We start from the raw sequence: 10,534 nt of genomic DNA, 5'->3' as shown, positions 1-10,534 counted from the left end.
TCCTGCGGTAGTGGGTCTGAAAATTTGTGTGGTGTAAAGCAATAATACTATCAGCCGCTAGAGATGTCCAAAATATCGGGGGATTCAAAGAGGAAAGGAGGAACAACAGAACAAACAAAAGGAAAGAAATTGAATTGTATGACCAGTTCTTGCAACAAATTGAGACTGTTGGAAGCAAAGATCGTTGGCTTTGATTGACGAACGGGAACTTAAAACGAGAAGATGAATCACTATTTATAGTCGCTCAAGAACAAACTCTTTCAAGAAATCTGATAACAAAACCTCGACAAAACTCAGTAATACAGCAAATATAGAATCTGCAGGAAAGGAGACGAAAGTATCAATAACCTTTTCAGTGAGTGCAGTATTATTGCACGAAAGGAGTATAAGCGCAGGCATGACAGTGTAGGCAAAAGAGTGCATTGAGGTGTTGGTCAAGTGTTTGGCTTCAAAACAAGAGAAAAGTAGTATGAATAGGAATCAGAAGTTGTGATAGCAAATGAGAATCACAAGATCGTGTGGTGCCTCCACATAAAAACTAATCATACTATTGAAGCAAGATGACCAGATATGATTATAAGGATAAAATAAACACAAATTGTAAGATCATAATTGTGATATATCAGGATCTAGCCAGAGAGCTGAAGAAATTGTGGGAAACTAAATTGGTAGTTATTCTGTGGTTACTGGTGCACTTGGCACAACACCCAAAATACTCTCTAAGAGATTGAAAGATATAGGAATTGTGACTCGCATTGGCGACCTGTAGAAAAGTGCAATCTTGTATTTTGCAAGAAGCCTTACGAAAGATTCTAGATATTAGAGCAAACTTGTTGTCACCAAAGCTCAAGATAACGTTGCTGATAATTCTCATAGCTTGTTAATAACAATAACAACAATAACAACAACAATAATAATAATAATAATAATAATAATAATAATAATAATAATAATAATAATAATAATAATAATAATTATTATTATTATTATTATTATTATTATTATTATTATTATTATGATGATGATGATGATGATGATGATGATGATGATGATAACGATGACGATGATGATGATGGTGAACATGTTTCACTCTCTCTCGTTTCCGCTGCACAGTCACATGAGGTGGGGTCGGGTGGAACAGTTGAAATGTAGAATTAAGTGGTCTGCTCTGAAACACGAGGAAATGACAACAGAAAATTTGAAATTCTGTCGTATGAAGACCAAGTAACTTGACCATGCGACCCCTGTTGCAATTACCGACTCGAAAACTATTGCAAAACCCAGAATGATGTTTGTTCTCGTTGCTTAGCTTTGGGTCAGTTCTCATCGTGACGTACAGATGATCAAAGACTTTCCAGCCGAGAAAATCTCGTTTTTCTTTATTGTAGTTTGATGTTGTTATTGTTCAGTTACACGTCATATCTACGACAGAAGGCTTCTCAACTGTGACCATTCTATCTCTGTTTCTCAGACATAGTGTATCATGGACTATATATTCACAAAAAGTCCTATCTGTTTCACGGCTGATGTGTAAGTTGAAGTCGATATTGTTGCTATTTCTGACAGTTCGGGTGATCCTATAGAGCAGGGGCCAGCGAAAGCTTAGTAACACGTTCGAATTCCAGCCATATGAGGCCCGAATTTAACTGAGAAAAACAATGCGTTTAATGCAAATTCATGTGTATGCACCGGATTACACTCGACAGAAATTAAGGTATCGAAATTATTTCATTGATTAGATAGAACAGTTAAATTTTAAATACTGAAATTCCAAGGAGATCGCAGTACATAATGTTTGAAATCTCTTGAAATCATAACTGACCTTGTATCTTAATGAGAAAGCTGATTCTCCATTGTTGTGGAAAGTTCAGAGTTGTTGGGCGTGATTGATGAGGCGACAATTCTTAATTAGTTTACAAGATTATCACCATTAAGTCTTGTCCTCAAGGGTTGCTTGGATTAATTGAATATCGAGAAAAATTGATCGTTATAAAAATAATGATGAAGTCCTTCACTGCTTGATTACTAAAAAATTGACATCTTTCATTATTTATTTAGCATTCATAAATTCTAAAATACACAAACTATGAAATTTGGATATAAAATTCTCTAATTATTCGAGAATTAAAACAAGCAGGAGTTCATTTGGTAACATCAAAAATCACACCACACTTTTTTATTTTGTAGCTTGTGTTGATAATTTTGTAAATCTCGAAATCTCATTTGAAACTAATTTCAATCACTGAAACGTTTTGAAGTTTATCTAACCATCTCTTCTGGTTTTCTGTTGTTTCAGAGTTGGATTATGTATCCTGCAGTTTTACCATGCACAATAAGGAGACATACAGCATTAAATTAAAGTCACTTATATTGGTAAGAAACGATTCGTCTTTTATAATTTTTTCATTATGTTGCTAGTGATATCGCCAACCATGCCAAACCCTAGAAACGTGTTTGATTTTCTTATTCCCAGAATAGAATTAGCTGTAACAATTACGAACTTTTATTTCAAATATTAATCCACAGAGTTTTTTGAGGACAAACATCTTTTGCCTGGTCGGTGTAATACATCATTTTATTCAGCGCTGGCATCCCTGAAAACCTCTTTAAATTATCTGTTATCCAATCCCATATTTTTAGGATAGTCCTTCCATTTTCTTCTCACTTCCATCACACTGCCTATTCACACAGAATGTCTAGAAACTATGTTGTCAATTAAGACTGTGGTATTAATAAAGTTTTAAAATCTAGTTACTGGGTCCAGTCTCTAATTATTTAATTGAGTAAAGCAACGAACAAGGCCATTTTAGTAGCTTATCATAGCTGGTATATATCGGTTTCAAATTTTGGTACAAGCTCAGTAGTTTCAGAGAAAGGGTTAAGTTGATTACATCGACCCCAGTGTTCAACTGGTACCTATTTTATCGATCTCGAAAGGATGAAAGGCAAAGTCGACCCCGGCGACGTTTGAACTCAGAACGTAAAGACGAACGAGATGCCTCTAAACATTTTGTCCGGTATGCTAATGATTCTGTCGACTCGCTGCCTTACCAATGTTAAATATATCGTTAAGGAGTTCGAAGTGTAGCGTGAAATCAATTAGTGTTAAGTTAACCGCAGGTAAGAGTTCTTCAGCTTGTGTAGTCCAATGTATCGATTTAAAATCACGGAAATGTATTCGTACCGTGACGTAAGCCATTTATCTCAGGTACAGACTTAACAAACTCTTGTCTCACTACCAGTTATTAAATTAAACGGAAATTTTGATGTTATTTGTTTCAGGTTGACTTCGATATTGTTAGTCATCATTTAAACAAGCAGAAATTGTCCCTTTTGATAAATTTTTATTATCCCTACCAAAAGAAGAAAAAAACCTTACTGTTAAAAATTCGTCCTGCTGCATTTATGAACACTGTTTAACAAACCCGCCTTCGGTCTGTAGTTTCCCATTTTATACAATTATCTCACACACTTCATAACTTGCTGCCGTTCATTAATATCTCTTTTGAGAATTGGTAGCTCTTTACATGTAAATTCTTTGCATGTAAAGAGCTCCTTTCAGTTTTTCTTATTTTTTATACTTGAGCAACTCTTGACGTTCAAGAAAAATAATTCCCATAAATTGTAACTGAACATTTACAAATGAGTCACACATACACACACACACCCACACACATACGCCCATGCGTACACAGATAGATAGATAGATAAATGAATAAAAAGTGAGAGAGAGAAAGAGGGAGAGAAATAAAGAGAGGGATTCTCTTTACTTGAATGGGGAAAAATCCTAATTATCTGTCCGTTTTTCATCAAAAAACTTTCAACATCAGCTGTTATTAGTATTAACCATTGCAGAACCACCACATAATATTGATTTAAAATGGCAGAAGGATGTAATGAAGGTGTGACTATTACGTCATCGATACTACCATCAATTCATACACATTTTTACTCACGATTAAACTTACAAGACAAGCATTACGTTTGACAAAAATTGTTGTATGCTTTAGGGGTTGTTAGAAGTAATTATATTAAATTACTGCTTGGATTTTCAGGTCTAACTGAATGGTTTCAAATGGGAACGTGGGAGAATGGAATGGCTCCATAAATCTGATATAGAGGCTTTCACGTATGATATATCAAACTAAATTTAGACTTATAGGGACAATGACAAAGAAATTATCCAACGGGCTAAATGGACGTTATACAAGGATGCTACGAATAGCCCTAAATGCGAAATGGTAGTAACATATCACGAATCAGTACCTTTATGGAAACCTACTGAAAATTAACGAGAAAATCAGGCAAAAACGGCTGCAAATATCTGGTTACTGAGTGCAACACTCTATAGTGGAAGCAGCCAACTCAGTCTTGCGGAACCCATTTCATGATGATGTAAGCAGAGGAAAATGCCGTCACTCTTACACCGACAACTTGATTGCAGACTCTGGCCTGAAATGTATCCAGAGCCACAAGGCAGTGATGCTAGACCGTGAAGTATAGCAGGTAGACCTTGTTGCTGCGGCCCGGGTTGGAACCCGCCCATACTGAATAATTAAGTACAAGAGTGCAAGCTTAAATCTTCAAGAAAGACGACAGAATACCGGGTTAAGCATTTATCACCGCTTAAAACATTGACTTCTCGCGATGGACCGGCGTCCTGTCCAAGTGGCAACTACATACGGCGCAGAATCCGGGAAATCGGTCCTACGAGCCTATGGCTGGTAAAGGACCTTTGTCCCTTTTTTGAAGTCATAGACTGGATATTAACATCCAACATGGAGAGAAATCAAATAGTCTGATTCGATTCCATCGACCCCAGTGCGTAACAGGTACTTATTTAATCGATCCCGAAACGATGAAAGGCAAAGTCGACCTGGCGGAATTTGAACTCAGAACGTAACAGCAGACGAAATAACGCTAAGTACACGTGTGCGTGCGTGCATGTGTGTGTCTCTATATTTCTATGCCTCTATCTATCTGCTTATCCATCTATTCATTTATCTGTCTCCCTGCCTCCCTCTTTGTCTGCATCATTAATCCAACTTTGTATAATTTGACTATTCTGTCGACTTTCACACTTTCAATAATATAAATAAATAATCTTTATTTCTATTATCGAGAGACAATTCTGAAGAAATTGCATTCTGACAAAACCACATGCAACAAACAAACAACAAAACACAATCACACACACACACACACACACACACACACACACACACACACACACACACAAACACACACACAAGCACACACACACACACAAAGACACAAACACATCCAAACCTAAAGACACTAAATTACCACTTCCCCTCTTTCTCCGTTTACTCCAATTGTATTACACATACACATACATACACAGACACATACATACGCACAATCACACACACATACACCTACAGCCTTACACATACCCCTACCCCCTCTCTGAGCGCCCTTTCCGTCCTTACACCCTCCGCCATAAGTCCTCGATCTCATTCCTGATATTTTGTCTCTTTCATAATTACCTTCAACACTAATCACATGATTCACACGCACGCACACACACACAAACACACATACACACACAAAACACAAACACACACACAAACACATACACACAAACACATACATACACACAAACACATACACACAAACACATACACACACACACATACACACGCGCACACCGATTCACATTTGTACCTTCACACAGACGTATACACACATGTACACACATACATATATCACATATATACACGTGCATACACACATACGTACAAGCACGCACATGTACACACACATGCATATATATGTAAACCAACATGTAACGCACACATACACAGACATGCATATGTATGTACATATGCATTCTCATATGGCATACACACACTTACACATATACACACAGGTATACACACATACATACACAAGCACAGATACTTGCACACGTGACGTACACACATTTGTATACATGCGGACACACATACGCACTCGCACATTCACACATAAGTAAACATGCATACACACGAATATACACACATGTGTTCACATAGACACACGCCAAATGAGACAAGAAACATGTAGCACAAGCGTTGGCTGTTTTTTACTCGATAATAGAAAAAGAGACTTCGATTTTTCATCATCTTTTCGAAAGAATACCATAGCAGACATATTGGAAGTACAAACACACGTACACACACGCTCACACACACATACACACCCACGTATATGAATGCATACATACATACATACATACATACATACATACATACATACATACATACATACATGCATACATACATACACACACACATGCATACATACATGTATAAATACATACATGCATAGGTGCACACACATATACACACACCACACTCACAGGCGCTCACACATTGACAAAATGTGCGTGTATGAGTGTGTGCATGTATGTGTATGTGTGTGTTAACTAATAGTCGATGAAGTCGATAAGAAAAACTTGAAGACCAGGCAACATAATCGTTATGTTGTACATATATGTATGTATAATGAACATATGTGTATATATATATATATGTGTGTGTGTGTGTGTGTGTGTGTGTGTGAAAGTATGTATGCATATATATATATATATATATATATATGAATAATTCATACATGCATACATGTCTGTATGTATGTATGTAAGTATGTATGTATGTAAGTATGTATGTATGTATGTATGTATGTATGTATGTATGTATGTATGTATGTATGTATGTATGTATGTATGCAGAGTTTCGTTATTGCAATTCTACATTTTGACCATTTCTTTTAGATGGAATATTCCTCATGTCCATATTCCTTATTTATTCTATTGTCATACATAATACAAAGAAAATAGTTTTTGGAAAGTAATTTACAGAGCTACGGCCTCTGGGCTTTCCGTTTCTTCTTTATTGTAAAATGAGCTTGTTCTCATTTATTCTCAGACTTTCTCATATCACACGAGACTTCACAAAGTAGCCATCATGAATAATTCATTGGTTATTGAAATAAACCAAGGAATCTAAGATGTTTTCCTATACTCCCTCTTAAGGACTACTTCTTGCATGAAACTGGTGAGAGTACTGTACGTGAATGGTTGTGTTGTGGTCATTAATATGGAAATATTTCACTTACTATCTGTAAAGAATTCTCTCTTTATTTGTTGATTTATATCGCACAATACATTTATACAATCATACATATGCAATATCTTTTTTTCGTTGTTCGAAGTTAAAGGGTTACTTCATCTATGCTCACATTTTCTTGCTGCGCGTGTACAGAAGAAAATATAGATGAAAAGGAGCGAAAACCTTCGTTGGAGAATTCAACTATTAAGTCGACGCTAGACGTGTGCAATAATTTCATACTCGTTGGTCGTTAATGGCTCGGTGATAAAGTTTACCGTAACATTAAGTAGGGGCATGGTTTCGTAAATCTGTATGAAGCCAGACTTTGTATGAAAGTTTCGGTTATCACTCATACAGAGTGACGGAGATACTTCTATTAAGTGGCCAACGGCGAAAATGAATATAATATAGAGGAGAATTAATATGGTAAATTGTGTAGATGATAGCGCAGATAGTTTAATGAATCGCCGGGGAAATATTTTCACAAGATATTTGTTGATATACTTAAACACAGAAATTACATTAAGATTTTAATACAGGATTTTCAAGGGTTAGACTACAATGTAATACTTCTCTGATATGCATAAATTGCTATTCAGGTACGTCAGAAAAGTGTAACATCATCTTATTAATGCATCGGTTCACAAATATATTATTTAAAATATATCGTCTTTCAAATTCCAGAAATATTGTGATAAAGAGCTGGAGCAGATCTTATCGCTGCATCTAAAGAGACGTATGTTAGGGTTTAATTCTATTTTCACTTCGTCCAGTGTAACTGTTGTTTTAACATTGGTAGTTGTTTTATGATCTGAACTCATTGTAAGGCATTTGTACGTTAAATAGCATCTATCTATCTATCTATCTATCTATCTATCTATCTATCTATCTATCTATCTATCTATCTATCTATCTATCTATCTATCTATCTATCTGAGATAACGACTAGGGTGGCTACTCTCACCCAGAAATGGACTGAGAGAAAGCTATCCCTAAAAGGTCGGGCGGAGGTGGCGAACGCGTACATCGCATCCGTCATCGAGTATCGTCTGACCGTCGTGCTTGTCCCGACCCTACCATCACCAAACTGGAACGCATACTCTCCGCTTCTTGTGGAAGGAAACGTTCCGATGGTTAGGCGATCCATTTGCTGCCAAACCCGCTAAATGGAGGGATGGGCATGCCGTGGTTGATGATGGCAGACATGCGCTGAGACTGCGACATCTCCGGCGCTTCATAGACAACGGTGAACAGGGGTGGTCGCCTTTTGTGCGGCGCGCTTTCCCGCAGCTCGTCTCCTTGGACGAACTACAGTCATGGATCAAGCAGAGACCGAGGCTAGGCGAATGGCACCGCGAGTGTCGCGTTGCTCTCAAGCAACTCTGCCGTCCGGGATCGAACTTGTGCGACTCCATCACAACAAAGGCATTCTATAGAGGATTAGTGGAGGGGAGGTGCGACGACGAACTCGGGCAGAGTCTGGGCGTCGACGAGGAACACCTGACCCGCCTGTTCAGGACAACTTTCGGGCCGGGACCTATGAACAATCACCAAAGATCCTGGCCTGGCAGTGCTATCGAGAAGCATTACCTGTTCGGGATAAGCTCTACAGACACGGTTCCAGACACACTGGACCGACTTGCCCGAGATGCGGTCAGAGCGACGAAACCGTTCTGCACGCACTCGTGCAATGTCCAACCATTTCCGACCTGTGGGCTTAGCCGAACGGCTGCTGTCACGTGTGGGACGAATCCGCCTATCGGCCGAGTCTATCGTGAGAATTGCTCCGCCCCCTTCCCTCAACCGGGAAGGCAAGGCAGTTTTCATCGTACTGGTGGCCATGGTGAAAGAATGTGTGTGGTGGACTCGAGCGAAAGGATTAGAGACAAATACTTACCTCTCTGGCCAATCGCTCATCAACTTTTTCAAGTACCACTTGAAAAGGAAGGTGAGAATGGAGAGGGAAGTTTTGTCTCGCGAAAGATAAAAAAAAGATGGGTGAATGTTGCAAAGATGGTGCGTGCTAGTAACGAAACCATTTTGAGCATGATCCTGTAGATCGGAAAAAAGAAAGAGAGCATTTTTGACCTCATGTGTTATTTCCTCCCTGACTGGGGTTCCCGTGGTCCTTTCTGTAGGCTTTTCTTCCCACGGATGAACCCAATCTTGTTATATCAATGTTTACACCATATTCTGTGATACACGATTTTCTTTTTTTTTCCTTTTTTTTCCTCCTCTCGATCCCTTTTGATCGCAATCATACATTTTTTATTTTTTTCCACCCTCGAAAAGAAAAGCTCTGCATTTGTATTTGTCCCCTCTGTATTCAGCCCTGTGTGGCTAATAAAAGAAAGTTATCTATCTATCTATCTATCTATCTATCTATCTATCTATCTATCTATCTATCTATCTATCTATCTATCTATAGATAGATAGATAGAAGAGCTATTTTAGAAGGAAGAGCTATTTTTATCATACTTGTGGCTATGGCGAAAGAATGTATCTGGTGGACGCGTCTGAAAGGATTAGAGACAAACACTTCCTCTCTGGTCAATCTCTCATCAACTTCTTCAAGTATCACTTGAAGAAAAAAGTGAGAGTAGAGAGGCAAGTTTTGTCTAGTGAATGTTTTAAAAAAAGATGGGTGAATGTAGCAAGGATGAGCAGTATGAATGACGAAGCCACCTTGACTATGATTCTATGAACCGTAAAAATTAATACAGGGAGTTGCTTATTTGCAAAAAAAAAAAAAAGAAATATAACATGTGACTTCATTGACCGGTTACCGTGGTCTTTTCCGTAGGCTTTTCTTTCCACGGGTAAACCTCACCTGCTCCCCTTTACACTTCATATTGACATTTCTGTGATAACGATCCCTATTGATCAATTTTTTTTCCTCCCCCCTTTTTTTTAACCCCCCCCCCTTTTTTGTCCTCTTTCTCTCCTTTTACGATCCCTTTTGATCGACCCCCCTTTTTATTTTATTTTATTTTTATTTTATTATTATTATTATTATTTTTTAATTTTTTTTTTTAAACCTTCAAAAGAAAAGCTCTACCTTGTAATTTGTTCTATCTGTGTGCAGCCCTGTGTGGCTAATAAAGAAACATATCTATCTATCTATCTATCTATCTATCTATCTATCTATCTATATATCTATCTAGAAGGAATAGCTATTTTTATCATACTTGTGGCTATGGCGAAAGAATGTCTCTGGAGGACGCGCCTGAAAGGATTAGAGACAAACACTTTCCTCTCTGGTCAATCTCTCATCAACTTCTTCAAGTATCACTTGAAAAAGGAAAGTGAGTGTAGAGAGGCAAGTTATGTCTAGCGAATGTTTTTAAAAAAATGGGTGAATGTAGCAAAGATGGCACGTATGAATGACGAAGCCACCTTGACTATGATCCCATGAACCG

General features: G+C 37.8%; 1 long non-coding RNA gene across 1 annotated transcript in view; it reads left to right on the top strand.

Annotated features, from left to right (window-relative positions):
- The window catches only part of LOC118767594, a 135,239-nt gene that overhangs the window by 77,103 nt on the left and 47,602 nt on the right, over nt 1–10,534 (top strand). Inside the window, exon 2 of the long non-coding RNA XR_005003514.1 lies at nt 2,297–2,373. This is a non-coding gene — a long non-coding RNA (uncharacterized LOC118767594). The remainder of the gene's footprint in view (nt 1–2,296; nt 2,374–10,534) is intronic.

This window comes from Octopus sinensis, linkage group LG23, assembly GCF_006345805.1.
Source record: "Octopus sinensis linkage group LG23, ASM634580v1, whole genome shotgun sequence".
NCBI classification, from domain to species: domain Eukaryota; kingdom Metazoa; phylum Mollusca; class Cephalopoda; order Octopoda; family Octopodidae; genus Octopus; species Octopus sinensis.
Note: the sequence above shows the minus strand (reverse complement) of the source record. Positions and strands in the feature narration are given on the sequence as shown.